Raw genomic sequence first — 8348 nt, 5'->3', positions numbered from 1 at the left:
GAACCCGTGTCTTCGGCGTAAGTGAGTTTTGGTTTTACGCCGCTTTTAGCAATATTTCAGCAACATCACAGCGGGAGACACCAGCAATGAGCTTCACACTGTACCCATGCGGGGAATCGAACCCGGGTCTTTGGGGTGACAAGAGAATGCTTTAACCACTAGGCTACCCCACCCCCCCTTTTCGCTTTAACCGCAAGGCCGTACATTAATAGAGAAAACTATGGGTGGCCAGAACATTGTATTACTGTTCTCGGGTTTCTAAATAACAGCACAACAATAACTGTAAAATTGTGAAATTATTTTACTCGACATGAATTTACTTATACATTTTGTTCTTGCTCAAATATCAAACACAATATTTAATTAATTTCACGTGCTCGTTCATCCACAACTGGATCGGACAACGGCAACAAAAAATCATTAGACAGCAACAGATGTGTGATAGTTTGTACGGCCCAGTGATCGTTGACAGGGTGTTGAATTTCAACATCTGAATAACAATTGTGTACATACTTTTATAGGCGTGATAAATTAAATAAACACGTTTAACACATATAACATCCCTGTACATCACACCATTTACCTTGTTATTATCGTAGCTATCAGTTAGCAGAAAACCAAAGCTCGCTCACTCACTCACGCATCCACTGTCTGGACCAGACAATTCAGTGATCGAGAATCGATCTACAACAACCCGTGCTTGTCGTAAGACGGGATCGAATGATCAGGCTCGATAACTTGCTTGACACATGTCATGGTATACCAATTGCGTAAATCAATACTGATGCTATTGATCACTGGATTGTCTGGTCCAGACTCGATTATTTACAGACCGCCGCCATATAGCTGGAATATTGCTGACTGCGGCGTTAAACAGAAAAACAAACAAATAAAACAAACAAATAAAATAAAACAAATACAATATCAAGGCGAGATACGCCAGAAATGGGTTTCAGACAACGCATCCACGTTGTGATTCAAATCTTGGTCTCCTTTACCCACGACACTGCCTCACTTCACATTGAATGTGTAAAAACGGTAAAAAAGCATAATATTTGTAAAAGTGAGATATGTTAACGTGAGAGTTGCGAGAAGCGCCAACATAATTCTGCAATCTGGACAACATAGCGATTCACGTCATGCTTGTTTACACTGGACGTAAAAGCTTTGTTAAATTTAGTCAAAGACATGGAACATGGCCTTGGGGCGTATACCTATTTTTGTATGCAGTGTATTCCAATATAACGCTTAATCGAAGCATTGCCATAGCAACCAAATTGCCACCAATATCATAAAACGACTGTATTATTTCTCTAATATACTAATGGACATTGTTACTCGGGTTTTTTTCGAACAGAGGTACAGCTTGTTATCTTCATGCAACAGTGGCAGGTTTGAAAAAAACATTGAACAGAAAAATTACATATTTCCTCGGGAGAAAGGAACATGGATTTGAAATATGGCGTGTGGAGTTAAAATGTAATAATTTATTGCTTTAAGTCAGTCTGGTCGTCTAAGTGTAACATCAACTCGTGTCAAAACACGAATTCATAACAATACCCAAACAATAAATTACATCGCTAAACCAAATAAAATTACATCCCTCTCCAGCCACCCATCCTGCCGGCTTCGGCCTCGACAGCTGACGCCGATACACCCGCGCGGCGCAGCCCCCCCGTGCTGGGCCCTCCAAACAAAAGCTCCCATGGAGAAGGGAGATCGCGCCGGGTGATGTCATTGCACGCGAGCGCTAGCGATACGTGCTGTTCAACACGGCCGGGCGTAATGCGATCCCGCAAGATCTGCTACGCCTTATGGCGCTGCTCACAAACCGACTCGACAAACCGACCGAGGAAAATTGAGGTCGGGCTGGAGAATAATGTTCAGCTGATAAGAAAGGCAGTCACTCGAACGTATAACGGCTCTCTGTTCGATTTTATAACCCAGACAACACCGCTGTGTTCGTAATTTTAAACAAGGAGACTGTGCGAGAAATCTTGAAACGTCGCCCTCAGAATACACCCTGTAAATATAGCTTGTAACTCTGTACGCTAAAATGGCCACGTTTCTGTGAAAACGCTGTTGCAGGGTCACGTGACATCTGATAATCGGGTCAGTGTCGCCTGACCTGCTTTTAATTTGTGAATTTCGTATTAATTGTATTGCCACACACGGACGAGACGATCGTTCCAGTCGGGTTCCTTCTGTGGGTAATCAAGTACTCCTCACCCTGTGGTACTCTGGTGCAGGTTCACAGTTCAAATGAGATGAACAGTGTTGGGAGTTTGGTTCACAGCTAGTCTGTACATACACTTAAAGGCGTATTAAGCATCCTTCAACGCGCATCAGGGCCGCTTCACAAACCCACGTTGGCATAATCTGAGCGACATCAACACACACACACACGACTAACGGGATTAGGTGATCAGGGTCGATGACTCGTCTTATTCATGTCATCGTATCCTCGATGCGTAAATATATGCTCATGACAAACAGGGGCGGTGGGGTAGACTCGTGGGTAAAGCGTTGGCTCGTCACGCCGAAGACCCGGGTTCAATTTCCCACATGGGTACAATGTGTGAAGCCCATTTCTGGTGTCCCCTGCGCGATATTGCTGGAATATTGCTAAAAGCGGCGTAAAACCATACTCACTCACTCCTACAGCCAGCCATCATAACGCAGGAATATTGCAGTGTTAAACAACTAACAAATATATGTTTCGGTGGTGATAGGTATATCTCAATTTAAGGTACGTTACACGTTCCTTCCTTTCCTGAAAATGAAGGGAGTATCAAAAGACTTAAGCCCTACACATCTTCTAAAAGTGCTTTCAGTTCAGAGACATAAAGATAGAGAATAGCCAGAAAAGAGCTAAAAGTGGGTAAAGCAATATTCACACGCTCTCCCAGTCTCTCATACAGAGACGTCCAAGTCGGTGCACGTGCAGCATGTGCGTGCAAGGTTCATATCCACAAAGCTAGACTAATACTTAGTCTCTGAATATATATAATTTTGATAGTAACAAACAAGCCCATTTAAATTGAAAAGGAGCCCCACGGAGACCAGCCTGAACCTGAGGAAATCTAGACTTGCTTTATTTAGGGCTTTAGCACTGCAGAGAGGGCTTGGCAGTAAACATGTATCAAATGACTAAGAGTAGAAGACGATGACAAACTGTACACAAAATGAATAGAGTGGATCTGTTCAACTTTTCTGAGGGCTGGTATCCATTGGAAAATAATGTGGTTCAGGGACTGTGAGACAGACTACCACAAAGCGTACCCATCGTAACTCTGTAGTAACTCACAGGCTTCCGAATATCGCAGGGCTGGGACGATGGATGACTCAATGCCCAAAGATCCGAGCTAACTTGACACGCTACAACACAACTTCCCTCACGGCTTTTATCAAAATTTGCTTCACAAAGTTTCAGATTTTGCGTCAGTAATTTAAGTGCACGTAGACCAAAACTGTGTTGTAAACTGGCCATTTGAAACACCATCAGCATTTAATGCTACACCAACCCATTCAAGCGTAGCACCCAGACGTTGGGTACTGACCCTGTGTAGATGGAATCGGTCTCTATGAAAATTGCTTTTGAAAACTCGATTAAGTTCGCTTTTTAAAATTACACCAGTTAATATGTTTTCATATTTTATTGTCCAGAACGTAATTTAAGAGAGCATAGGTTAGCCCAATACCATACTGTTTTTTTCTCTCTACCAAAACAGATTTGGTTATAGCACGAGGCATTGCTTAAGAACTGAACCTTCCTGAAAGTCTTGAAAACACAAAAAGGGACAACTGAGTCCCTAGTTATAAATGTAAGCTTACTGAAGCGCCTTCTCTCTGTGTCAGGTGTGTGTGAGGTGAGATGAAATGGGGTTTAACGTCGTGTTTGAGAATACTTCGCTCATATGACGACGTGTATGCGTGTGCAGGTGTAGCTGCTTATACTAGCCCAGACTGAAGCTGGTTTTATAGTGCTAGCCCGCTGAGATACCATGCCGCAGTGAAGCATGAATACCCCACTCAGACACATTATACTGTCTCCAAGCCGAGCGGTCCTTGTTGTACCCATTAATGCCGAGCGCCAGGCAGGACCTTGTCTGTCGTACAGACCCTGAAGCAAATATATCCAAGAAAGCCCACGCAAGTCTAGAAAATGTGGCAAGTCTAGATTTCCACAACTTCTGAAAATGAAGAAAGTCTCTGGGCTCCTTTTGATAGTATTTATAATTTTAATTTAAAACGTTATATTTTCTGTAAAATATATTCATTTCAGAGGTTAGCTCTTAATCTAGGCAGGACCCAAGAAGTACAATATTTTAACGTCTTTGGTATGACGCGGCCGTGGATCGAACCCGCGACCTTCCGCTCTCCGGGCGGACGCTCTAACCACTACACCATGGTGGCGGTCACGTCAGATATGTGCATACTGGCCTTGGGAGATAAGCTGAGTTATTATTTTCATTTTTTATTTCGATTTCATAAACAACGTTACACAACCCGAATTTCCAGCGGAGGTAAACCATAGAATAGCCTACCCAACACTTCTCAACCAGCAGTTCGCGAAATTACGACTAACATAGCATAGTCACAGGACAGGCCACGATGTCTCAAGTCTATGTTATAATACGGGAGCTACAATCATTGTAGCGCAAAGATCGGATTGTACAAGTGTGGCTCTGGTCTCCCGGACGGATAAGATCGGGATGAAAAATCAGTATTAAAATGCAGAATCTGAACCAAATTTAGTACGGAATCCTTTTTGAAAGGCGTGGGAGCATTCCCTCGGTGACGAGAAATCAGATTATTTTTTAGTGGTCTAATACACATTTCAAATAATTTTTACCAGGAAACATTTACATCCCATGTGTATTGGGCACACAAGTGTTACAGTATGTGTGCGACGGCTATAGCTGGAGGCGATGGGCGTTGCCCTTTTCAAGAGGTGCTAATCTTATATAGAGTGTATCCAGTCCGGGTTTCCACATGAAAACGAGGGACTCATCCATGGGTTGCTGAGGACCAGATCTCTCCGGACTTTCACAGGAGTAGACCAGCTCGGGTTGCTGAGGGCCAGATCTTAATGAACCTTCACAGGAGGGGACAAGCATAGATTGCTGAGGACCTGACTACGAATTCTCACTTCGTTGAAATAGTGGTCAGCATCGCTTCAGCAAATAACATTTTCTGTATTATCATCATAATACCATCCTTAATATTTATTTGATGCGCTACATTGAAGTAGTGCATTAATATTTTTTATTTGCTAATTATAATTTTATCATTTCACAAAGAGATATGCTCATTTGGCTCCACTATTCACTTCGACAAAAACGAGAACTGTGGTTAGAGGGCGCTTTAGCTGCATTAGGGGCGGACATTACAAACGAATCGTCTAATGCATTTTTGTAAAGAAAATAAACCCTAAAATATCAACGCTGATCACGCTGGTAAGGTTTCAAACGTTTTTCAACACTCATGTTTGTTACAAAAAACATTGTTTTTCGTTGTCTCCAGATTAAAAATGACCTGCTAAGAAGACTTAAATGATTTCATGTAATACTAGTATATTTTCATTCAAAAAGTTCATCATTGTATTGACTGAATATGCATCCCTCTTACGCCGTGTTCATCACCTAAGCCTCGCAGAGTTATCTCCCTTTACAATCGGTGTTTCAAAATGTGTTAAGGCGTTTATCTGAAAGTATGACTAAATTCGATCATTTAATCGGTGTTTTTGAACTACCCAGAAACTGAAAAAGAACACAATATAGTGCCACTTAAGAGATAACATCACATGACTGTCAAATGAGGTAAACTTAAATTCGTGTTGTGTAATTATTTTGAGGATTTCTTTGAACCTTGCCTGTGTATGTGTGTGTGTGTGTGTGTGTGTGTGTGTGACCTCTTGAATAATTAAACTGCTCAAAAGACAGACGCCTAATTCCTTTATATATCACAAATTAATTATAGTTATGTGAAATAATAGAAGTTCTTTAACGTTTTTGAGTAGAATAATATAAAACATAGCCACGATGTGTTTATGGCCAGACAAACCTGCCAAATACAGCATGTAAAATGATGAGAGAAGCAAAACAGAGATGCACAATCAACATGGAGTTCATTAGTGACTCTAAAGTATTGTAATCCAACCAACAATATTATGTTATTCAAAAACATGCATCTATTAAATAAAAAATAATTTGAGCCCCGTACAATACTTAATTTCAGAAGCCGAGGCAAACTAGATTTTCCCAATTATTCTAAACTAGCTGGATAAATATTTTTGATTATTTTGCAGGTTCTGAGAGAGCGCCACGTTGTCCTATGATGCAGAAGGGTGTGTCACGCTTAGAAACAGCGTTAGAAAGACATATAGGTATATAGACCCTACCCCGCGTGTCACGCTTAGAAACAGCGTTAGAAAGACATATAGGTATATAGACCCTACCCTAGTACTAAATAAAAGGATCCTTTTATTTAGTACTAGGGTATGGTCTATATACCTATATGTCTTTCTAACGCTGTTTCTAAGCGTGACACACCCCTGTGCTATGATGTGCATGTACGCCGACCACATGCAACCAATACGTCACCTAAACCATCATTGATCTCTGTCTGAACAAACACACCTGACAATATCATATATCTCACGCAGACCGACATGAACAATTATGTATTTTCATGAAATCCTCCACATCAACCCACATTTAACAGGAGCTAATATCACCAACCGTTGCCTGTTAATGTCAAGTCAATATTGAACAGTAAAGTGTAAACATGTCATTATTCCCGCGACCTTCCCTAACTGTCTTGCGACACGTAGGTACGTCATCAGTCGTGGTTGAATTCACGCGTGGCTTTGTCCAAGGTCTCGACAACTCATATCTCGCTGCCAATGCAAATATACACGCTGGCGTTGTGTCACTGCAACGATTCAATGGCGCCGTGTCCGTCAAAGCGTGATCAATTGCTTTATTGCTCTCTCTCCCCTCTCTCTTATTATTATTTTACAGATTAATATTATGATTATGATTATTGGTAGTAGTTTTAGTAGTAGTAGACGACTTAGCAGAAGCAGCAGTAGTAGTAGTAGCAGTCGTAGTATAAAAATATAGCCATATTTGTTCAGAGTATTTGTGTTGGTTACAGGAGGGGCCTACTAACATAAATTCCCAAATTGTATGAAACATGTTCTTAAACTTCATGGGTCGAGAACGCAGAGATTAAAAAAATTATAATTCACAGCCCCGATACCTACAGGGACCTATTGCCAAATATAGTCATTTTACGAAACTTCACATGTCATGTAGAGTTGTGTCCCCTGTAATATTGTTAGTTTGGCAAAAACAGAATTGTTCAAAAGTCGCAAACTGGAGTAGCCATCAATAACGTGGTCATTATTTTCACCACAAAAAAATTAACGTTATTATTAATATTATATTCTCAACTATCAATGATTAATTCCTTAGCGAAAAATGAAGGCTTCGTAAATTTACATTTCTCCACTATATCTGTCACAAATTATGCATTTTATTGATTTTAACATTAATAGCTTTCCTGTATTCATAAAACAATATAACCACATTAAAAACAAGAATTTTAAATGCGTAAATATAGTATAGCAACATGTATAGTGGCGTTAATTGTTTTTATAAATTCTATTTATGGTTTATATTTAAATCAATAACCATATACAAGCAAATTAAAGCTTATGTATATCTTAAAAAAATTCTATGTTGGCGTCTCCGCTCTCCAGCTCCATGCTAGTCACTATGCTAGATGTGGCGTTTTCTGAGCGAAAATAACTTCCTTGGACGTAGTAGAGGGACTATATTCCTTCGTTTCTACGTGTTAGGAAACATTTCTACCAACCGTTAAACGAGAGTGACAACTGCGATGGTCCGTTAAGATGTAATAGAATCAACTGGGTGTTTAGGCCACGTTCGAAACAATTGTGCTGAAAATCCGGAAACGTGAAGAAAGAGAAGCTGGCGGGCAGTGACACAAACAATAGCTACATATATAATAATAGATAACTATTCTGTCAACCAGTCCCTGAACCATATTTATTTTCCCTTCAGTCGAGCTTTTATTGTAATCCCAAATGAAGCAAGTCTAGATTTTCCTCAAGTTTGTTTCTATCAAAATTATATATGTTGCAGAGACTAGGTGTTTGTCAGGGGCTTCCATATTGTTACTTATCGGTTTTCATTGAGTCTTCTATATCGATTATTTTAAGAACTACATTATAGATGTTGAGATGTTTACCTTCGTCTTGTCCGGACTTTTTATGATATATAGGCTTGCAAAATACAGTGTCTATTTATGATACGATA

General features: G+C 40.3%; 1 long non-coding RNA gene across 1 annotated transcript; it reads left to right on the top strand.

Moving 5' to 3' along the window:
- The first annotated feature begins 7771 nt into the window (after positions 1-7771).
- On the top strand, positions 7772-8104 carry LOC124287257. Its single transcript, XR_006901238.1, has 2 exons — positions 7772-7915; positions 7998-8104. It is a non-coding gene; the product is annotated as an uncharacterized LOC124287257 (long non-coding RNA).
- The last annotated feature ends 244 nt before the right edge of the window (positions 8105-8348 follow it).

The sequence above is a fragment of the Haliotis rubra genome, unplaced genomic scaffold, assembly GCF_003918875.1.
Source record: "Haliotis rubra isolate DU_JTF1 unplaced genomic scaffold, ASM391887v1 Scf4, whole genome shotgun sequence".
In the NCBI taxonomy this organism is placed as follows: domain Eukaryota; kingdom Metazoa; phylum Mollusca; class Gastropoda; order Lepetellida; family Haliotidae; genus Haliotis; species Haliotis rubra.
This window is presented reverse-complemented; position numbering and strand designations above follow the sequence as displayed.